The following is a 24688-nucleotide window of genomic DNA, read 5'->3' as shown; positions in this document are numbered from 1 at the left end:
ATGTACAGTAGAAGACATAATTAAGCAATCAGTTTGCAAGTGCTTAGGGAAGGATTCAGCACGGGTTTCTCAAAAACATGTAACACCAAGCTAATCTTATCTCCTTTTTTGATCAGTTACAAGCTTGGTAGATAAGAGGAATGCTGGATTGTGTGTTGTATCTGGATTTCAGCAAAGCCTTTGGCACAGTCCCTCCTTGAGACCAGTCTGGTAAAATGTGGGTGAAATGCTGCTAAGTGAAGTGGATTTATAGCCAGGTGACAAGCTATATCCAAAGAGTACTCACCAATAGCTTATCATTATCCTGGAGAGGGATGACAAGTGGTGTATCACAGAGTTCTGTTCTAGGCCTGAGGTTATTCAATATCTTTATAAATGCTTTGGACAAGGGTGTGGAGGATTGGCTCATTAAATTTGCAGGTGACAACAAACTTGGAGGGATAACTAAAATGTCAGAAGAGAGAATAGGATTTGAAATGACCTTAACAGGTTAGGAAATGGCACCAAAAGAAACAAAACAAATTTCACCAGAGGGGGAAAAATGTAAAGTCCTGCACTTAAGCAGGAAAAAACAGATGAACAAATATAGGATGGGTGAAAGCTTGTTTGAAAGTAGTACATGTGAAAAGGATCTGGGGATCTTAGTAAATCACAAGCTAAACATGAGCCAACAGTGTGATGAAGCAGCAAACAAAGGCAAATGCTACTCTAGGATGTATCAAGAAAAGTGTTCTATCAAAGGAAGTAACAATGCTACTCTATTCTGCTTTAGTCCGACCTTGCACTGAAGTGCTGTGTTTAGTTCTGGTCACCACAGTTTAAGATGGATATAGACGAGCTGGAATGTGTCCAAAGGAGGGCAAGCAGAATGGTAAGAGGTTTGGAAACCAAGCCTATGAGGAAAGGTTGGCAGAACTTGACATGTTTAGCTCAGAGAAGAGAAGTCTGACAGGTGCCGTGATAGCCATTTTCAAGTCTTTGAAAGGCTATGTGGAAAATGGGGCAGGCTTTTTTTGGGGGGGGGGCAACTCCAAGGGATTGGACCAAAAGGAGATTTCAATTAAACATTAGGAAGAACTTTATAACATTGAAAGCCATTCAACAATGGCATTAGTTGCCTTGTAGGGTAGCAGACTCTCCTTCACTGGAGAAATTGTGTGGCCACCTCTTAGGGATACTTTAATTGGGTTTTTTTCTGCACTGGCGTGGGCTGCACCCAATAACCCTAAGGGTATCTTCTAGTTCTACAATGCTGTGATTCTATCATGTTTCCTGTTATTCCAGCTCTGAACATGCTTTGAGCTTTGAGGGACATGCTTTGAGCTTTGAGGGACAATGCAGAAACAATATAAGAGAAAGTATTGTGATAACTGTGAAAAAACATGGATGGTGAGCATGCAAAAATATGGGCACACCCGGCTGAGAGTTTGTATCTGGTTCCCCTACCTTTGGAGGTGTGGTGGAGGGAGGAAATTTACAGTGGTGGAGCTCTGTTTTTCAAATAATTTCTCTGGGGGGAGTCAGTTGCCCCTCTGTATTGTGTCTCAGGTGCCTATTACATTTCTAGACTTTCCTATTTTCCTAGGCATTGTAGAAAACACTGATCAGTTGGTCATGTATTAAACTATGTGCAGCTGCTGCATTATTGTCTGGTCTTGGTTTTTTTAATGCTGTCCTTGTGACATTTGGAGGAGGCTATTTTATCCTGCAGCTTTTGTTCTTTATGATTTTTAATGTTAATTTTATTGCTTCATGTTGCTATAATAATGTCTCCTATTTGGGGATTTTAGATACATTTCAAAATGAGCTATAAATCCTCTGAATAAAAATGTTTTGACACCTACATTAATATATGCTTTAGAATTAAAATAGCATATTGAAAATAGTTACTTGAATACCTGTACAAAGCAAATTTACCTAGAATGATGGACATAGAGAAATTTAGAAGTCTAATGAGGTTGATCTCATTAGTACAGGTCATAAGAATTATAAATCCACTAGGAGATAACGGATTCCCAGCAGAGTTTTTATAAAACATTTTAAATGAATTGGCCGCACTTCTTAATGCTATATTAAATAAAATATCTCAGAATGGAAATATATTGGTTGTTAAAAAAAGAGCAAGGTATGTTTTTGAAAAGTCAAATAAAGGTTAAACTAAGAGATTCATATTGGGTCTAATGTCCTTGTCCACACAACACATTCACGGACACAAATTTATTTAGGTTTATATAATTTGGTTATGTCATTGCATTTGTTTATTTCTTAAAATGTATTGCTGTAAATTTCTAGTTTCTACAATATAGAAATGGATTAAAAGTAGTGAGCTAAATCCAGCTTGATCCCATTAGCATGAGATTCAGTGGTTTCTTCTAGAGATGGGGGTATTTGTATATGAATACCCCCGTACAGTCAGCCTCGCAGGGAGGCTTGGCTTCTCTCCTTTTGCAAGGAGTGGATGGTCGACCATGAACTCCAGAGTGATTGAGAGGGAGCATAGAGCCGCGGCAATAGCATACAGATGAGTAGATGGTCTGGTCCCAGGGGGCTGGACTCTCGTTATGTCCACCTGTGCCAAGGTATTCGTGTATGAATACCTCTATCTCATTGGGACTAGTTTTATATATCTTTAGATCCCAACAAAGCAGTGCAGCATAGGCCCTTTGTAAAACCAACAGGAAAATATGAAATAGTGCAAGGATCTAAAGGCATTAAAATATTTTCCAAAATGCCTGGTAAAATGAAAAGACTTCACCTGGCTCTGAAGAGTCCATGAGGGTAGACAGCAGATGAGGCAGAGTGCTACCACTGGAAGGTCCCTCATGAGGCAAATATTGGAGGGTGTCCAATGATGGTCTTAATGCCTAGGAAGATAACTATGAGAAGAGATGTTCCTTCAGATGGCATGGTCTCATTTAGGGCTTCAAAAGTTAAAACCTCCAAGTTTCAAAACATTCCCAGTCCAGTCAATAAATGAACCCAGTTGACACGCAGCTGTGCAGGGGGCAAAATATATTTCCATGGGCAAAAATTCCCCCAGCAGCTCACATGAAAGTAGAAAACTTTGGAATGTTGTTTCAGTACTTTGAAGCAATGGTTTACAGAGCATCAAACAGGTCAGACCAACAAATCCCTAAAATTAATTAAACCATTAAGGATACAGTTTCAAACCAAGTAAAACTAACTGTCAATCCATGACTGGCCCACGCATATACAGTACAAGAATCTGAGATAAAAGCAGAGTGTGAAACAAATCATCTTTCAAGTCCATTTTAACAGCAGAACTGTGGGGCCTTGTCTTTTCAAACCCAAAAGGGTCTGAGAGCAAATTAGAACAGAAAGAAAGAAAGAAAGAAAGAAAGAAAGAAAGAAAGAAAGAAAGAAAGAAAAGTACAATAGAACTATAGGTAAAAAATTATGAACAAGAAAGCTAAATATAAATGGTGCCTTAAAAGCCTATACAAAGAAAAGGATTTTTACCTGCTGATGAAAAGATGACACTTTAGTTGTGCTCACCTCATTCCACAAGTAGAATGGTACCACCAAAAAGCCATTAATGCAGCTCTGATGAGAGGAGAATCTGCAGAAGGGCTTCTGAGGACAATCTCATTATCTCGGTAGATTTATGTGGGAGCAAATGGCTCTTGTCGTAAACTCAGGGAATGGCTTTCCTTCAGCAGTAGACCACACATGTGCTGCATGCAAAAGGTATCAGGTTTAGTTCCCAATATTTTCACTTAGGTCAGGAAAATATCTCTGTTTGAAACTCTAGACTAGAGAGCTGCCTGTTCCTGAAAATGGTACCGAGCTAATGAACCATTGATCTCAAGTCGATGGAACTGCCACCCAGCCCTGCGAGAGAGCAAAGGTGGACTTACTGAGGCAAAACCTCAAGAAAGGTTTTTTAATGTTTGGGGTGTGGGGGTGCTGCCCAAAATGCTGGCCACCCCTGCTTTAAAGCCCCTTATAATGTAGGGATGTGAAATACTCACCACCTTGATTCTCACAGCCTTGACTCCTGTCCTAAGAAGGGATAGAACATAATTTGACAGGAGCTGAAATTCTTGACTGAAATATCCACTTCAGCTCATTTAACCCTGAAAATATGCATACTTCTGAGCCGTTTTGTGCATCGTAGAGATACAACCAGTATATTTTAAAAATGTTAATGGATACAAATGTTTACCGCTCACAAAGGCTTTTGTGTTTAATCAGTGTGAAAGATACATAAGGAAATGTGTATGTTAGAAAATTGTATGCACTCATTAGGGAAAGGGTTATGCAAATGTCCATGTAGGAATAATACCTGCAGTCTGGTATTAAAGCCAGGACAAAAATGGAGATGGGATTCAGAGAAATGAAAGAAACAAAAAAAGATGGAGGATTTAGCTCAGTGGCTTAGCTATCCAGCTGTGGAACCAGAGTTTGAGAGTTCGATTCCCCACTGTGCCTCCTTGACAGGGGCTGGACTTTATGATCCATAGGTGCTCTTCCTGCTCTGCCATTCAAAGATGATTTTTTATTATTATTATTATTATTATTATTATTATTATTATTATTATTATTATTATTATTATTATTATTATTATTATTATTATTATTATTATTATTATTATTATTATTATTATTATTATTATTATTATTATTATTATTATTATTAAGGCTGGTCTCATCCCTTTATCTAAGCTTTAAAGATCAATTCACCTCGAAAACAAAATGGAAGCTAGTGAATTTCTTTCACAATAGCACATATTCTTGTATTTCTTGTGGAAGAAAAGTGGCAAATATTTCAAAGCAACAGAAATCAGATGTGAACTCAGTCCAGCATTTATTAGAATATTTCATTCTTGCTATTTATATCCTAAAGCAACCAGGGCACTTAGCATTATATTGTTACAGCCATTTGTATTGTTACAGCCATTTACAACAGATTTGTCCACTCAACACTTCTCGTTGTCGTTTCTGTTGAATGTTTTTGTTTCTGATACCATTAGGGAGTCATCATAGAATACAAGGTCACAGCAGGGGTGGGAAGAAGGCAGATTGAAATCTATTGGTAGATAGATCTCTGAGTTCTGTAAGATGATCTCTTGCTTGGTCAGGGTAGAAGGAAGAATCTATTGGTAGATCTTTGTTGCAATCTCTGTGTTGCTGCACATTTGATTATAATAACCATGGTTCAGATCTGAAGGGCCTGTCACCTCGTTACTTCAAAGTGAGATACCCTCTCTGCTTGGAACCTGGGCTTCAACCTAGCTACGGTATTGGTACAAAATGCGCAAAATCAAGGCATTTGGTCATGATTCCAGCAATTTTATAAACATTTCTGAGAAATCTGAGGAGTGGAAAAGTTGAAGGTCGCTCTTCTGATCCTTCTTTAAAATCCAACTCAAAGTGGACAGCACTTAATAGAGGAGATCTTCAAAAGGAGGGTTGTATTTTGACAGCCCTTCAGATAAATAAGGTGACCAAAATATCTGTGCCTGGTAGAGGTGACAATTGCACGAATTGGCTTGTTCATATGAATCAGCAATAGCTGATTTTGGAGACGCTCCTTGGGGTCCTAGCTATGAGATCTGTCATGATGAATGCAGAGTTCGGAAAAATTATTTTTTGGAACAACAAAATCCCCAAATCTTGTGGGCCATGCTGGAGAGGGGATTGTGGCAGCTGTGGTCTGAGGTGGTGACACTGCCAGTTTCTAGAGGGATTTCTAGAGGCCTTTCTGTATCTAGACTAATAAATACAAGTAGGACCATTATATCCATGGTGGATACATTTCAAGAAATACTGCATATGCAGGAAACCATGGAAAATAGCAAACCTTATATATAGCATATTGTCTGGTTTCCATTAGTGGCCATTTCTTGTAATTCATCTTGGAAACACATATTTCTGAGGGCGGTTAGTTAATATTTTCAGGCAGCTGATAAGCGAAACAGCAGATACTGATCCTGCAGATATGGCAGTTCTACTGTAACAAGGATTTACCATTAAGTTGATTCTGACCCTCTTCAGAGTGTCCCAGGTAGCGAATACTCAGAAGTGATTTACCATTCCCCTCTTCTGGGGGAACCTTAGGAACGTGCAGCTTACCCAAGGCCACACAGGCTGGGTTAACTCACGGGAAGCATAGTGAGGAATTGAACTTCCAAATGCTGGCTCCTCACCCAGATACCTAAACCAATGAACTATCCAGTCAGCCATATGTCTGTACTACATCCCTGCTTATAGGCAACTGGCTCCCCATGTAGAGTTGCCCAGGATGGGGTGGGGTGGGGTGGGGTCATCCAGCAGCCACAAATGGGAAATTGCCATCTGCTTCTGCCATCTCACTGAAAGCAGCCGTGCAAGGCAAACAAACCAATGTGTGCTTGAGCACGGCAGTAATTATCGACTATCTCTAGGGGTCTCCACCTTTCAGGCATTTTTTAAAAAGTCCTCAAAGCCTAAACTAAATACAGCTTTGAAATGCTTCTTCCAATGTGGTTAATGGCTTGGAGGCAGAATGGGATTCTATTATGCAGATGAGATAAATGTGGGTGTTGGCAAGCCAGAAATATAATTACATAACTCTGGGTTTTTAAAAGAAAATTGAAATATACTCTATCAAATGGTGTGGGGAGGTGTAAGTACAATTCATATTGATCCTTCAACACACTACGGTTGACATGGCAAGCGCAGATGTTGTTGGCTTGGCTTTGCGTTTTGGACTGGAAAAATCCTACAGGAAAGAAAAAGAAGTTTTTAACTCCCTTCTGTTTAGGCTGGTTGTTCAAATATATATGAGTTGGGGTTTTTTTTTCTGAAGGGATACATTCTTTTCATCTTTTGCCCTCCTATTTTCTTAGTGGAAAAAATTCCGAAACATGCCATGAAAATAAAAATAGAGGCAAAATGAATGCATACAAGGGTGGTCCAATGCTGAGGCTTGCTTGGCCAGCCAGGAGTGGAATTATACATTCTGGTTCTAGTGAGATAACTTGCAAATCTAAATTTGGCAGAGAAAGCAATAATAATACATGCTCTTTGATGTCAGTCACTCTCATGTATTGCTAATTACTATGGGGTGTGCAGGGTTTTTAAAAAAAAAAAAATGCAAAAATGTCCTGTATCTCATCAGTGGGTGATGTTTGTTTTTTAACGTGGTGTTCATTTGCACTCAGTAGAGCTGAACCAGAAGGTTGTGGAAGCTTCTGAGACCACAGTTCCAAACTCCTGCGGCATGCCAAAGGGGCTGTTTTCACTAAAAACACATCTTTTGGATATCGTAGCAAAGAATTGAAAAGTAAAAGCAGACTCATGGTGAGAGTGGGTGAGCCTGGGAGGGGCAGCAACAGACAAAACATGAAGCTCAACACCCCCAAGATTCACAGCACAAACAGGGGTGAGGGTATGGATGCTTATGGGGTTCTGTTTGGATGTTCGATAGGAGCAAAAGTACATAATATTTCACATTAGTTCAAGGCACCTCCAATGTGAGAGTTTAGGAGGGAGCAAGAAGTGCCATCTCTGGTAGCCCAGTCCAAGGAGCTGCGATGGTAAATGTTTCTCTGTAGGACCCAGAATATGGAAATAACTAATCACAAATTATTGCTTGTTCCTTTCCCTAATTTCGAGCGTATTGGTGAGTTACACTCCACTTGTAAAATTACAAGGTTGCTACCTCAGTTGATAGTGAAGGAGGAATACCTTTTGATACCAGTGCTGGTTCACAAGTGTGGATTGTATTCTCTTGTGCAAGCGCTGAAATGACAACAGGGTGGATGGGAAGAGAGTGCTTTGCACCCTAGGTCAGTAGTTTGTAATAGTGGTTCCCAACTTTGCGTCCCCAGATGTTCTTGGACTAAAACTTCCAGAAGCCTTCAGCACTAGCTGTGCTGGCATGGATTTCTGAGAGCTGTAAACCAAGAACATCTGGCCAGCCAGGGTGGGAACCACTAGTTTATAGCAAATAGTTTATAGTGAATGTATATGTTTGTGGAAGTAACAGTTAGTCCCTGAGAAACAGATATTTTAAAGTTTCTTTTTAAAATTTGCACCTCCAGTAGTAATAAACTACTTTGGAGGATCTTTCATATAAATCATAGAAAAGTGAAGTTGGAAGGGACCTACAAGGTCATCAAGTCCAACCCCCTGCTCAATGCAGGAATACAATCAAAGCATATCTGCCAGGTGTAGAATATAACTTTCAACACACTGTGCCCTCTTCCTCATAATACTTCATGTAACTATTCAAGTCGTAGAGTGTAGTCCATGGAAACTTAACAGGTGAGCAACGCTAATATTATTCCCCCCCGCCTTGGAATGCATACAAAACTGATTGATTGGCTGGTTGGTTAACTGGTTGAAAAAACTCCCCTCATCGCACATAGTGAGGACGGGAGAGAATTTTGTTATTTTTGCCCTTCAGCCTTGTGACGTTCACCTCTATGAAGCACCTACTTTTGGTGCCTTCACAAAGGTTCCAATCTTTGTTCCCCTCACTTCCACCAATGGATTACCTCTAGCCACAAGATAAAAGACATTTGTCCAAACACTTGTCTGGTAAATGCAAACAGAACTTATTTATTGATGTGTAGCAAAGTTAATAATAATCACAGATGTTTTTCAGATGTACAACATACTATTCTCTTGCCATATAATTTCCACCTTCTCTAATTATCTTAACGAGTCTCTAACTCAATCTCTATCTCTTCTGACTCTCTGACTCTGACTAACTCACTCCTGTCTGACTTTTGACTGACTGACTCCTCCTCTCGGGCTCTGCCTTTTAATCTCTCTCTCTTGGCTCCGCCTCTCCACCACATCAGCATAAAACATGAATAATACATGACTTATTTAGCATAATAAGGGTGAACGCTACAAACCTATTGTAGCTTAAGGAGGTCTGGGGGCCCAAAACATGGCAAAATCGCCCACAGAGCCTCTAGGGGGCATGCTCCCCTCCAATTAGAGAAGGTGTTAGTGCGTAGAGGGGCAGCTCAGAAACCCAAGACGGGTCCTGAGGGATTTGGCCTAACACCACAGAAAATGCGTTAAGGCTAAATCCATTTGCTAGTGCCAACCAAAGTAGCTCTTTACAGAATTTGTAAAGTTATTGCCGTTTATATTGTGTCCCATTGATTCAGTTCTAGTAGATGCCAGCCCCACTGCGGTTCCCAAATATTTTTCTTTTAAATGGAGTTTAAACTACCATGCCCAAAAACACCCCTATCAACCCACTATCCTCTAGTGCGGCGGGGGGGGGGGGGATCCAGCTCCTTGTTGCTTCTGAGCCCTTTGAGACTTCCACCCAGTCTGAAGCAGCTTTGGGGGGGGGGGGTAGAGGATTTAAGGGAATTTCCTGGGCCTTTAAAAAACTTTTATGGGTGCTGCTTTAAGAATATCACAAGACTTGTGCATGTGTCAACACAGATCATTTTCAAAATACAGCTCTAGCCTAAGAATTTGGGTCCATGAACCTTTCCAGTGAGCAGTACAGCAGGGTGGATGAGCACAGCGTGGCTGGCAAATGCCACAAAGTTGTGGTGTAGAAAATTCAAGGGCAGTGCAGAAATGGTAGGAGAAGGGTAAGAGAAGTTGGCAGCAGTCGAAGCAGGGCTTGAGCATAGCATGCTTGCCTGCAAGACTTCTGGCTGCCACAAGGCCATCTACTTTGACTCAACCCTACATGCCAGCTCTGCTTCAGTAAATAGTCATTATGGGATTGCAGTTCCCAGGCGCCACTCTGGCCATGCCAGTAGACTGTTGCAGCTATAGCCAAGCTACAGGGCTGGGGCTGTGAATGTTCACATCCATTCATAGCTTATGCTCTTATTCATTGTTGCAAAGGTTTCAAATCTCTCAAGAAATCTCCCTTCTCCATCTTATTTTGGAACCTCACTTGCATTCTCAGCCTTGACTCCATTGTTCCCAAATAGAAAAGGAGGCCTTGAAGGAAGGAGCAGCCAAGGGCAATTGTCAAGGCCACATTCTCAGTAAAATGATGTTTTCTCTCCCTAGGAGAATCTATTTAACTTAAAGGGATTTCAATGGTACTTTTAAGTAGAATTTGATATTACACGTATGTTAATCTTGAGCCCAGTAGGGCTGTAATCCTAAATAAGGAATAAGCACCCGCAGCCCAGAGGAGCATCTGAGGGTCAAACAACAAATTACAACTAACAAATTACAACTAATGTTTAGCTAACTAAAAATTGTCAGCAAGGCAGTGTTTTGTGTGTGAGAAATGAAGAATACAAAGGACAAACATGGCAATGAGCTGAAAACCAATCACAAAGCCCGGCAAGGAAATTTGGAATTGCTGTGACAGTCACACACAATCAACACTTGAAGAATTCCTTATTCTAGTGACTTGTTGTACAGTTCAATCTTGAGTAAATAATAGGACTGAGTGGTCATGGCCAGTGTGTTGATTACTACAGCAGGTTGAATGTTATTCCTCTGAGAGTGCTTCCCCTATTGCCTAAAGTAAGTTGCAGCTAGAGTAAGCCCACTTCAACTTGTGGAAGAGTTGAGTCATTAGATCCCCATTAATTCAGTGGGCCTACTCTAGTGCAATTCACTCTGCTAAACAACAGGATTTTGGCCAATAGGTATTTAATAACTTTTGTGGAGATGTTTACAAAGAGTTGTAGATGAGTATAGAAATGGGAGTGAGCACATGCAGAAGTGAGAAATAGACTTGAGTGATATATTCCCAATTTAAATAGGAAAAAATAAACTGCTGGATATCGCAGTGGTGGAGATTGGGAGTTGGATCTCCTACTGTGCCTCGTTGACAGGAGGTGGACTTGATGATCTGTAAGGTCCCCTTCTAGCTCTAGAATTCTAAGATGGCGATGATGATAGTGATGTCCCCCTCTCCCTCTTCCCCACCTTGAATAATTCCTTTATTCCCCTGGATGTGCAGATGAAGCCACCTTTAATACCTTCATGCTGCTGAAAAATATCTGAACTGGCCATAAGGCATAAAACAACAAGCAAAACAGTAGGCGTTTCATTGTTGCTTTAGAATCTTTGAGGTTTTCCAGTCCATAATCAGAGATGGATTAGCAGTTGCACATTTACTTAACCACAAGTGCATGTAGAACATCTGTTTCAACATTTCCAGTCAGAAGGGAGAGATTTCTGCTACACCCACATGTGCTATCCAGATGGATTTCTTTATCCTTGACTGGAGACTTAGCATTTAAGAATATCATTGTTCTCTCTTAAGGTCCGGGGGTGGTGGTCAGGGATGAGGAATACAATCATCTCCTCCACTACCGCCCCCTTCACAGGCATTCCCAAGAAGGATACTTTATGTGTTGTTTTAAAATCGTTGGTAAATTTAAACAAAACTCTAATTTCCTCAGCCAGGAGAGTTCAGATGCTAATTTGGACCCCGTGGGTGGTGTACGTGTTAGAGCTTTTCAAATCAACCACACAAAATGTTCCCTTACTGATGTCTGGGCTTTAAAAAAAGTTTAGTTATAATTTTGTTCCTCTACAGAAGAAAATTTACATTATATTTATATTAACTGTGTCGGTGGTACAATGATCTACTACAGTAGAGTGCAGTCTTTTCGGATCTTGGATCCATCTTTATTTCCAGTACTGTATTCATCATCAGGCCTACTTTAGATTTTTGCCACCTCTTCAGCCTTTTGGTCTCAGGGATAACGATATCTTCAGGCTAGGCCAATATACAAGAGGGAATTTTGGTTGGTAGCCTGTTGAGCTGAAGACTGAGAAAACTAGAGTGAAAAAGCTACATCGCTCCTTCACCAGCCATGGACAACTTCACTAGGCCCAGAGGCCTAAATGTCTATCCCCACAACCCTCCCATTGCAGCAGGTTTGCAAATGACCCAAATCCAAAAACCACAACTCTTGGGGCTTAAAGGAGTGGAAAACATCTTTTTCCTCAGCATGGGGGAGAGCATGAGGAGTGGATGCCGCTAATGTGAGCTGTGGGAACATCATGCAACCCACAGACCACATTTTGCCTGCTGTCTTTCTGTACCATTGTGTGTGTTTTTAAAAGTGTTAAAATGTGCTATTTTTAAACCAAAAAACCCCCTACATTCTTGAATAATTATGTGTTGTTAAGTAGATTGTAGCTGATGGTGACTCTTTTTCAGTGTTTTCTAGATAGAGAATACACAGGACTGGTTTGCCATTCCCTTCTTCTGGGGGTGCCCTGGGACTGTGCAGCTTGCCCATGGTTACACAAGCTGGCTCTTCTGAGGCACAGTAGGGAATTGAACTCCCAGTACAGTGGTGCCTCGCATAGCGAGGTTAATCTGTTCCGGATTAACCCTCGCTATGTGAAAACATCGCTAAACGGAACATAAAAACCCATTGGAACGCATTAAACATCGTTTAATGCGTTCCAATGGGCCCTAAACTTACCGTTCAGCGAAGTTTCCTCCATAGCGGCAGCCATTTTCGCGCCCTCGGTAAGCGAGGGGAGGGCGCAAAAATGCTGCGTGTGGCCATTTTGGGCGTCCGGCGGCCATTTTAGAACCGCCGAAGAGCTGATCCGCAGGCATCACAAAGCGAAGATCAGTAAGCGAAATGCTTACCGATCGTCGCTATGCGAGTTTTGCCCATTGGAACGATCGGTATGCCTCCTCATTAGCGATCCCGAAAAGGGGATCGCTATGCGGATTCGTCGTTGTACGGTGCGCTCGTTAGGCAAGGCAACACTGTATCTGGCTCCTCAGCTAGACTCTTAAACCACTGCACTACCAAGCCAGCTTTACATTCCTTAGGCCACCCATTGCTGTGCATATGTGTGTAAATACATTTGCCTTTTTCTTCAGCTATAAAAGAAGTCTTGACAGCAACCACAAATGCATTATCATGCTACATTATGTAGGCTGGGACTCAAGAAAACTGTGGTTTCTGAAGCACTGAGTGAAGATTATTCACGGGAAAGCAAACACTGAGAAGACGAATATCATGTACACTATAATAGCAAACTCAGATGAGGATTATCACCAACACTGTAACAAATCAGGGGTGCGGAGAAAGAAAAATATAGTGTCAACTTGCCCTGGAGAGACCCTCAAAGTTCAAAAAACTGCAAAACCTCTTTTGTTGCTGTTATGTGCTGTCAAATTGCTCCTGACTTAATGGAGACCCTAGTAAGGTTTTTGTGGTATGTGAAATGTTCAAAGAGGAGTTTACCGGTGTCACACAGCCACATAATGAGTCTCCACAGTTTGAAACTCCATTCTTTCTTGAATTGTAGCTCCACACACTGGCTGTTAGAAAAACAAAAATTATTTAAGAAAATAGAAATTTCCAGCTCACACACATGAATGCTGGACCAAGCGTACTGACTGTGCTTATTGGCCAAAGAATTATCCCTGAGGGAAACAGAATACTATGACTGGCTGATTGGACCCTTGGATAGGAAAATTATGTACAGACATATTTTTGCATACACTTCTAATGCAGAGAGAGAAAGGGGTGTGGGAGAGAAAGAGAGCACAGAGGTGAAGAGAGAATGACTACTTTAATTTGCTGATAGATATTTCTTTTACATATTTGCCTTATTTATAAGGTGCCTTTCTCCTGATAAGGGGACTCAGATATAAATCACATCTTCTATGCTTTCATGGTAAGCAAAAGAGTTGCTGGACCTTCTCTCCCTCTGAGTTGCACAGATTTTTGCCGGTGTCTTGCTGGGTGTGGGGATTCATGCCAGCTATGCATCCGGAATTCTAGAAAGGTCTGGAGTGGGTCTGTGCAGTTACTGAGATCTGGAATGTATAAAGGTCATAAAAAGGATTTAATGGTATGGAGGATCCATGGCAAATTCCTCCTTCTTGTCTGTTTATGTTGTCTCAACTAGACTGGACACCTTAAGAAAGAGTTTAAAAGATCTACGGGATTCCTTGCCTTAAGCTGAGAACAAGACAAAGAGCTTGTTGAAGTATTTTTCATTCTGTAATTTGGTAAAACTATATGCGTGCAAAACTGGTATTTTCACCCCCTGAGAAGCAAAGCACACAGAGCAAGCACAGAAAGACTGGCTGTTATGAAAGAAGTAGACAACATACCCTGTGTTCCATAATCTTAAAGGCCTGTGAAATAAAGCTGTAATAATCACAAGTTCACACAAATTTTGAGAAAGGATAGGAAATTTGGAGAAAACTTGATTCTTGCTGGTGTGAGAACCATCAAGAGCAGGGGTCTCCAAACTTTTCAGCAGGAGGGCCACATCATATATGCCCCAGATTTTGAGGGCCAAAAGGCACATACACCCGCCCACACTCCCACATGCATGCACACACACACACACACACACACACACATGACCAGATAAAAAGGCAAGTCGGGACGGATGTAGCCCATGGGCCACAGTTTGGAGACCCCTGATCAAGAGCAACAACAAGTTGCTTGCTGTCCTCATTGGTGAGGAGAAGAATATCATAATCCTTCATCCTCTTGTAGAAGGACAAGACATGTAGGGATTTACCTCCCTAGAAGAACCATATCTTTGGTGAGGGCAATTCAGAACATCATTGCATTGATCTCAATTAAGTGTCAGCTATCTTTTTCAACACAGGACAAATTTTGTTTTTTGAAATATAGAAAAAAACTTGAAAGCATACCAACAGAACTCTTTGTGGCTTATGGACACTTATCTACACCAAGAATTGCTGTCCTACAGCATGGATTGTCTGGAATCAGGTCTCTCAGTGGTAGTATGGGCAAGGAAACTTCAAATATATGGTGTATGTTATACTCCTCTGCTGTACCATAGCTAAAAATGTTTGGGCAGTTCACAAGCAAAATAACAGTATATTGATTGGAGTTATTTCTATCTCATATTGGGAAAACAGCAAATAAGGAAGCCTGGTGTCTCTTGTAATGTGTACTCTCCCTCCTTTTCTTTATGAAAATGTGAATAACACTCCTTAGAAATTGCGAACTTGCAGTTGTAAACAGGCTTCCTTATCTGTAGGTAAACAAGAGGGTGACTCAGGGACCTTTATATTTCTTTCAGGATTCTTTTCTTGGCTTTTGACTCCCAGCAGAGTCATTTTGGTCTCTGGGTCATGCAAACAAGCTCATGCTGGAGAGTATTTAGGATCCATTATCTTGAAATGCTTCCATGTAAACAAGCTCTTGCAGTGTCTATTCTCTTAAAGATTATGCAATTCCCACTCATGGCTGATTAGAGCCTTCTGTTACCCATATGTGCATGCATACATTTTGTATCTCAGAAATATTTTTAAAACCCTTGAAAATAGTTTGTCAAAGTTTTCAACAAATCTGGATGTTCAGTTTTAAAAAACCTAAACAATAGCTTTCACTTGTACACTAGTACCCTATTGTTTATTAACCACACATGGGACAATCATTCCATGCACAGTATTGTTTCCCCTGCCACTTACAAAAGGGGGAATCCACTTAAAACCATTGCGCAAGTGGAAACCGCTGTTGTTTTCAATGAGGCAATATTCAGCTTAGGTAATCAGAGCAAACATGGAGCAGAGCCCTTACAAGCTGCGTTTGTCGACAGGATTCTGGCATCTTTGTCTTCTGTTTTTTAAATTAGTGTTTGAATTTGGTATTGGCACTGCTTTTGTTACTCCTACTATATTCTCCTGATTTTCTGTCATACCAGAACATCCTGAATTAGCTGAATCATTTACCTTATAGTAAATATTGTACTGCTCTCACTTGTTGCTTTGACAGATTTCTTTAGAAGATCAAACCAGGTAGATCAAACTTCTAGCTGGGTGAAAGCAACCATGTTGATGTTGAATTTGATTTGTGTGATGGAGAAGGGTTTCCTTTAAATTTTGTGCCTTTAAAAAAAATCTAAAATCTCTGCCCAGCTGTTATTAGTCCCACAAAAGAAAAAAGAAAAATAGACGTATATAGGGCTAAATATAGTATTATTTCTAAATAGAGTAAGACTTGTGGAAACAAAATAAGTCTTGATAGTTATAAATAGTCAAAGTTCCATTGATTTCAGTGGGTCTGCTCTATTTGGAATTAATGGCTTGATTTAGCTATATCTCCCCCTCCAACCAACATCCCTTTGATGAAGTTGAACCCTTTGGATAAGGAATTAAATAAAAATAAAATTAAATAAATAAATTAGATTAGGAAGGTAGAAGGGCTTATGCACTTCCTTCTAAGATATTACTTCTCTAGGAAACAGCTGAGCCCTCTTCACCAATTGAAAGGAAAAATACTTTACTTTCAAGCAATTGTATTTTAGGAAATCCAGTCATAGATCTCCAGTGTGACTTGTGGTTTGACCACGTGTCTAAGGGACGGACAAGGTGGCTTTTTGCCCAGGACAGCAAGTTGAATTCTGCCAGGGACTTTTGAGTGTGCTGGCTATGTGGTGGCTGTTTTATCTTAGAGGCCAGTCTCTCTGAGGGAAACATTTTGCAGATTCTCTGATCATGAAACTCTACCATTCATGAATGGTTGAGTAACTTCTGCTCCTATAGAAATATCAAAGTTGTCCATAATGAGTTACAAATTGCTTAATTACTGGTAACTTTTTACTTTGGAGGGCATGTAAGTAATAGTTCAGAAGTAATCTAGTGGCTAGTAACTTATTAGTTATTTAGATTTCTACAAGTGCAATAGTATAAATTGCAGCAGTGGTTTACTGATGATACCTTATATTTGTTGGGCACTAGTCAAATGACTTGATATATGAGAGATACAAGTGTTGACTCACAAGCTAGTGGCAATCTGCTGCTGTGGTTAATACCATTGTACTTATGCTAGCAGAAAACAACCGAGAGCATTCTGGCCAACAAGTATGAGCAAGGTTACTTTACGGTCACTTTTCAGTGCTTTGTTTTAAACAACATTTTAGGACATTTTAGAGGTGTTTGATAGGAACTGTTATGCCATTTTCTGCTCAATCTTTCATTTTTGTGGAGTTTTTTTTTTCAAAGATAACAGTGATGAAAGAAGTAACAGACCTAACAACAAGTAATGTAGTGTGTTACTTTTTCAACAAGGGGATGAGTAAAAGGTCACTTTTCAAAGATGAATGAGCAACAGGAACAAATTAGTTTTAAGAAATAACTTTCTGGGCTCTCTTTCCAACCAGTGGGCTTTGCTTTCCTATTCTCACCATAGAATGTAATAACATTACATGGATAGCATCACATCTGTGAGAGGAAACCATTATTAATAGTGACAGTGTTCCATATTGTAGCATTGAGAAGCAGAGTTCACACTTTAAAAGTGCACACAGCAGAAAATAATGAAGAGAAGCTGGGGAAAAAAGGAGTGAGAAAGAACTACCAAGAACGCCTACCTCTCTTTCACACATACATATGGTATCTCTCTGTTCCTCTTGATTTTGAAACTTCTTAGTCCGTGGAAAAATACTGGGCTGTTCGAACCACCCTCCCACTGTTTTCCAAAGTCCTAAGCAAGTTTAACTTGACAACAAGGAAGGACTTCCCAGTTTGGTGTTTCAACTCATGAGCCATAAACAGAAGCTATAACCTCAGGATCAGTTGTCCATACCGTCTCTGCATGTCCAGTTCTCTCTTCCTGACTCACCTCTGATGCTTTAATGCTTTTAATAGCAATTCTGGTGCTTTGGTCTTTAATAGCAGTGACTTTACCAGCCCGGTGTCCTGAGAAACAGAACTGCATATTAATCTGTCAGCGGCATGAGATACTGTCTCCATCACTGTCAGTTTTCACTCATTTGCAGTCCGCCAGGCTTTTACTACTGTCCATTCTGCCCTTTTTTCTACTCTTTGTCTTCTCAGTACTTTGTAGCCAATGAGAATCCAGATTCCTCATTGGACTTGGTGGGATTGTCATCCACATATATTTCCCCCATCTTATTTTCTATGACTAGACCTTGTATTATAATCCTTCCAAATGCTCCCACTTGTATAGGGAACTTCCATTTAGCTACAAAAGGATCTATACTGGGATAGTGTGGTTGCTTTTAATATCTAATAATCTTATTATCAGTGGCAGATTGCTGCTGATTAAATCCTTCCCTTTTTGATTTTGGGGTGTGCACAGCTCACATACAATAAGAAGAAGCTGTGAGCACCATGAAATTGAAAACGGAAGCCTTTAATCAGCAGCAAGGTATCACTGATGATGACCTTATTCCCATTGTGCAGGCAAAATCTACCCAACAGGATTTTAGCCATTAATCCTTGAAACTGGATTATTATATTTGACCATTGTTGAAGCCAGGAATGAAACTGGTATCTTCTGCATGTTAAAGCCAAACCAGTCTTGAGCTATCCATTGGTGTTGTCTTACAATGAGCTTATCAAGAAAAGTGATTAAAATCTAATAAAGAGGGAATTAATATTTTCATGTCAGTCCTCCTTGGTGATTTGAATTTCGATTGGATATGGCTCTCTGATTCCAGATTCTGTTATAATTTAGACACAATCTCACAGTTTAGTTTGAAGTTTATTATGCTAAAGTACAGTTTGGCTAAACTCTACTTCAGCATAAGAACAATTCTAGGCAGATGTTTGATGTACCTAGTCTCCATCCCCACCCACACCGTGAAGAGGAGTTTGGGAACACTTATTTTATTTTTTGTTAACCACATCTCATGTTGTTATTTAACATGGCTTAGGAATCAGATTTCAGTTAATATTAATAATAGATTACCCTTTGGATGCCTTGTATTGTCATGTGCCATCAAGTTACTTCCATCCTGTGGCGTCCTTGTAAATTGGTGACCTCCAATAAGTCCTGCACAACTCAGGTCTTGCAAATGCAAGATCATAGATTCCTTGATTGAGCCAATCCATCTTACAGTATCAGCGTTCCTCTTTTCCCCTTTTTGTGATTTGACTTTTATGTGCCTTTTTACATGGTATCTTAATGCTGTGGACACCCTCCCCTTTCCCTTCCTCCCCTCCCCTTTCAGTTGTTCTTCCTCTTTAAAGGCTAGAAGAGGGTGGCATGATTTATTTATTTATCTGTTTCCCTTTTGCAATAAGTCTCTAAAAGGCTTTACAGTTAATACGTTTTTTTAAAAGAGAGTGAGGAAGGAAGTTTGTAGCTTCCAACAAGTCTACAAGGCTAATGGAGAGATCTGCAAAGAATGGAGAATTAAGCGAAGCCTGTTCAGACTTCTGTGCGCCAATTGCTTTATATAGTCCCTTTGTTGTTTTCTGACTGGTGGTCAGAGCCTGGGGCACTTCTAACCATTCAGAATGGTGCCCATTCCTCCTGCTCTTGTCTATTTGTGTGTCAAGCCGGAGGACTCACAGAGAGAAGACCTTATTTCAGTATTAGTGCATTCAAAACTAGTTAACAGAAATTAATTAAATTCAGGATATTGCAGGGCAAGATAGACAGAGCTTGAGGGCTGCTGATAAAGTAATTAAAGTAGGGGGCAAAGCTTGAATGGTTTGTACGTATTATCAGAACCATGAGATTGAATTACAGCCTTAGCAGCTATTAGTTCATGCATTATTTATATTGCTATATCAGAATATGGGTTTGAAGTGAAGAAAAAACATTGCAGCAAGGTTAATTTTATAAGTATTGGGGGAAAAATGTTTCTAATTTGCAATGTTTTGGACATTGGCCTTGATTCCAGTCGGAGCTGATGAACTTGTGGGTCATTTGGGGGGGGGGTTATAGCATTTATCTTGCTTCCTACTGATTGGACAAAATGGCTGTCCTTCCAGCTAGAAGGAAGCATCAGCATCAAAGTTCAAGACTAACAGTTGCCATTCCATTTATTTTGAGTATTTAAAACACACATGCACGCATGAAAAATGTGGCACCCTTTCTGAGCTACTTAGACACATTTTCATCGTCCATGTTGATCCAGGCAGGTTTTTTTTTAAAAAAAAGTGATATCACAAGATCTGCCATGTTTGTTCTTTGCATTTCTCTGCAACTTGAGCCATCATGTATGACATCATGTATCGAAGTACACTGGCCATGTGAGGAAAGGAGGGCCTTAATCCAGCCCTGCTCTTTTATAATTTCTGAACCCTCTTACTTGGGGATGGTGATGAGACTGGAGAGGGGGGCTCTGCTCTCCATGAACACTCTCCGTGTGAATTATAGCATCAATTTTTGCAGAGTCCTGATTCAAATGGGAAGTGTACATGGATAACTGTTCTGTTATTCATCAGTCTCATCACTCACCAAGTGTATTAGGGTGATGAACTTGGGGATGAAAAGGGTGGGGCTAAAATGCTCTCTTCACCATTTGGTGAGATCCCCAAATATATCACACCTGAATAAAGTTATAAAGTTTTGCATATTTGTTAGGGATCTGACCCCTCTAAATGTGACTAGGTAGGCAACAGATAGTTAAATGAATATAGGATGTACACCTATAGCTGTTTACTAGCAAAAGTGCTCAAAAGTCAGAACCAAGAGGTTGCATCTGGACTGTTCTAGTAGAGAAGGAATGTGGCACACTATTACAAGCCAGGTCCAGATTTTCCCATATTTTGACTGACTTGTAACTGTGCGTAAACAATTTACTGCTGGCAAACACCTTCTGGCTCAGTCCATGAAGCTCTGAGAGCACTTGAGGATTCTGCCTCCCCGGATCCTACTTCAGGGCAGTCTTGAGTAAGCTGGGAGATGGTGGTGGTGAGGAACCTTGCAGTTTTAGTTTCTGTGCCTGAAAAACACGCGGTCCTATTTTTCATGCTAGAATCTGTGCATTGGTATTCTAAAGATTGACCCACATATGCTGGCGTCAAGGGTCTGATCTGATCTGACACGACAGAATCTGACCCCTCTGCTTTTGCTTGGTCAAAGGCACACTGATGGAATTGCTGTCTCCTGTTACCATGGAGACGGCAGCACATGCTTTAAGCATTTAGGGATAGTCCTGTAGACTCTTTATCAACTGAAATCTGATGCAGTTGCTCCTCAGGAAGACCCCAGGAAGATATGCACATGTACATAAGGGCATTGTGTAACCATTTTGTGTGATGTGCATTAGGGGGCAATAAATGTTTCGTACCCAATCACTGGAAAAGGAAAAATTCACTGTACCAATGTAGACCAGTTTGCTGACACCCTGCCCCTCCTCAGCCTGGCCTACTGTCAAATGCAGGGTCAGACTAGGTGGAATGCATATTTCCTTCAGTTAACATTTTTTCACATACAAGAGAAAAAAAAAACAAGGAAAATAAAAGTCACAACCAGACTAGGAAAAGAAAATCATGTGCTATGACATTCATTTTCCATTACTTGATGGAGCACCCCTTCTGAAAATGTGCTAAGCATATCATCTAGTTTGACCCTAGGTACTACGGAGTTGATGTTGAAATAAAGGCAGGCTGTAATCCACACTGAGGAATGAGAGGAAATTCCCCTTGTTACTGAAACCAAGAAGCAAGTATGACCTTTTTGTTTGCTAGGGGTCCAGTTTGGGGACCACTACCGGACACACCTTACTCTATTGACATGAAGAGGTTTCTGTACGGGTGTTACTGACCTTCTTGATTTTACTTCCTTTGAAGATTACAATACAGTGATGCGCCCAGGTTGAATTTCTTCAGAAATCACTTCCACCATAAGTTCAGGATCCACACTGACTCCTAGAGAACACCCAAAGTGTTTGGGGGGGAAAGAACTAGGATGGAATTGTTTCACATCAGTAGGTCCATTGAAAAGATGCGGGATGGTTTTACTTCTAAAGAAATGGAATGCCAGGTTCCGGCTGTAGCACTAGGCATAGTGGGGCATCTCCCTTAAGGCAGCAGGCTTCAGGTCCTGGTTATCAGGAGCAGGGTGTTGAAGCTATGCATTGTGCATGAGTCACCTCAGCTAAATAAGCCTGCTGACCTCAGAAGTGGTGAGGATGCTGACCTGTTGTTGGTGATGAAGTAAACCTCAGCTGCCAGTCTGGTCAGCTTCTATATATGGAATGGGAGAGGGGGATGTCGTCTTTCACTTTTGGCAGCAAAATGTCTTGAGTTAGTCACAGGGATGGCACCCCATCTGATTTCACCTCATATAAGCATTGGCCCAGACACTATCTGTACTTCAACAGTGGGGATCCAACCTACCATAGTTCCTCAGTCTCAACGAGTGGTGCTTTATTAATAATTACCATAGCTGAACCACTTCAGTCTTGTATCCTTTCAGTGCTCATACACCTATGTACAATTGGATAATGTTGTCTTTCCTATGTCAAAAGTTGGGCAGTCCTCACAAAAAGCCACAGGCAACAGAGCCACAGGCAACAGAGGTCACCAGCACATGTACGTAGATGTTCACGGAAAATAAACATGTGCGTAGTATTCAAATAGTTGTGCGTATAGTTATAGGATGGAGGATTTCTGTGACATTTCACATTTTCTCTGCAACCTCTATTTGAACCCATAAGCAAGTTCAAACATGTTTATGAGTAATATGGCCTTTCTTACCAATTACTCATTCAAGCCCACCCATAAGCTCAAACACAGGTTGCAGAAAAAATATGACATGTCATAGAAGTCCTCCCCTATCAATAATAAGCTTGTAAAATAGCTGGGGACAATGTATCCTACTCTTATTTGGGTTGTGTGTCTTTAGATTACTGCATGTTCAGTTAGCTCAGATTGGAAAGGAAGGAAGGGAGGAAGGTGGGTAATGAAAAATTAGTGTTTTCAATTTCACAAAATTTTGTCATTTTTCTGGCCTCATCCAGATTCTATCCAGTTTCTGAATTAGTCTGCATGCTTTTAAAAGGTCACATGAACATTCATATATTCTTCTAATAAATATGTTTTGATATCTATTTTTCTCACATGCCATCTCCTTTAATATATCAGCCAGAATCCAGTTGGTTGTTACACCACCATTAAGTGGAATGGAATAAATTGCAGCAGTGGATTGCTGCTAGCTAACAGGTTGCTACTTGTAGCTAATGGCAATGCATCACTACCATTTAGGTCTTTGCACTGCCACTGATGTAATTAACCGAGAAGATCCAGGCCAATCCAATATAAGGATTTATATATTGTGTGCATATATTCCCCTCATGTATGCAATGGTTTATTCGTCGGTTGAGTGGAGAATGGGATTGCAAAATTCAAAGTACAAATATTGATAACTGTATTTTTGTTCACACTATGTAAGTTTTGATTGAAATGTGAACCGGATGAATTATCCCCTGTCGAAATTAAAAATAAAAAGTGAGGGATATGAGCCCAGGGATCATGGTAGGGGTGCAAGTCTGGGCAAGACAATAACATGGCTTAGGGCAGTGGTCCCCAACCCTGGGCCTTCAGATGTTCTTCAACTTCAGCTCCCAGAAATCCTGGCCAGCAGAGGTGGTGGTGCAGGCTTCTGGGAGTTGTGGTCCAAGAACATCTGGAAGCCCAAGGCTGGGGACCACTGGCTTAGGGAACTGGGCTGACATGTTCACCTTGTTACTAAGTGGGTGGATGTCATGGATTTTTAGAAGTATAGAATTGGTTGGCTTTTTTTAAAAAAAATGTGAGGAACTTTGAACAGGAGAGTAAAAGTATCATGAACTCTGATAGGGGATAACTCACAAGAGGTAACTTCCTCTGAGAGGCATTTTGTACTATCAACTGTACATGCTTTAAAACTGTACAGTAATTCAATCTCTTTGAAGAAAAACTTGTAGGATTAACCCAGGAAATGACCGTGGACCATAAAAGCCTGTGCAGCTTTCCTTCCGTCTTCTTTTCTCCTAGATCTCTTCCCCTCCAAGATCAAATGAGAGGGAAACTCCTGTTAAGTCCACATTTATAATAGTAGCCGGCAGGTCATTTTTTAAAAAACAAACACTCCATGGAGAATCACACTGGTGTAATATGTTACTAGCACAAGCTTGCTGCTTTGGGGAGATTACCAACAATGTGTCAATGGGCCAATAAAAACACAAGAATTACTGTGCTGGGCCAGTCTGCCAGTCCATCTAAGTCAGCATTTTCTCTTTAACAGTTGACCCGCCAGATGCCTGAAAAAGGTTCACAAGAAGGGCACCATTGTGATTGCCATCCCATTGTTAATCCCTAACATCTGGCAATCAGGGTATGTGGTATTTGAAAACAAGAGTAGATACTTGCCAGAAAAGAGCCTGTTGTCCATATAGTTCCTGTCTATTTGTTGTCTAGGTCTCGTGACCTCCTGACGTTCCAGGTATTTACATGTCGTTGTTAATATCTCACCAAAATTTATGGCATTCAGTTCCAGAGACTGATTATATTGTGCTTGTAAGTGAGTGTGTGTGTGTGTGTGTGTGTGTGTGTGTGTGTGTGTGTGTGAGTGAGAGAGAGAGAGAGAGAGAGAGAGAGAGAGGGAAAGTTACTTTTTTGGACTACATGTAACTATGTTGGTTGTGGATTCTGGGAGCTGTAGTGTAAGAAAGAACCTTTTCCAAACTCTGGTGTCTGTGTAGTGCAAGTACTTCTGCCTTTATTAATTCCTATAAGTAGGACTAAAGTTACCTGGGTGTTGTTCTAAAAGAAAGTTTTATCTTGCAGTTTTATTGTGCTGCCACCACGCCCAACTTAATTGTAAGCCTCATGTTCTGCTGAAAGCAGCAGAATTGATTTATGGTGGCTGCCCAAAGTTCAGCTTGGCAAAGCAGCTAAGGCAACTAGTTAATTAGTAGACAAGACTCCTGGCTTGTCCAGGTGGGGCTAAAAAGCAGGAAACAGTGTTCAGTTTTATTCATTCAGTGGGTTTCCCTTTGTTGTTTTCCCTTTTTTTAA

General features: G+C 40.6%; 1 protein-coding gene across 15 annotated transcripts in view; it reads left to right on the top strand.

Moving 5' to 3' along the window:
• Window positions 1–24688, top strand: part of KIAA1217 (KIAA1217 ortholog) — a 412653-nt gene that overhangs the window by 343850 nt on the left and 44115 nt on the right. The window lies entirely within an intron of this gene.

This window comes from Pogona vitticeps, chromosome 6, assembly GCF_051106095.1.
Source record: "Pogona vitticeps strain Pit_001003342236 chromosome 6, PviZW2.1, whole genome shotgun sequence".
NCBI classification, from domain to species: Eukaryota; Metazoa; Chordata; class Lepidosauria; order Squamata; family Agamidae; genus Pogona; species Pogona vitticeps.
This window is presented reverse-complemented; position numbering and strand designations above follow the sequence as displayed.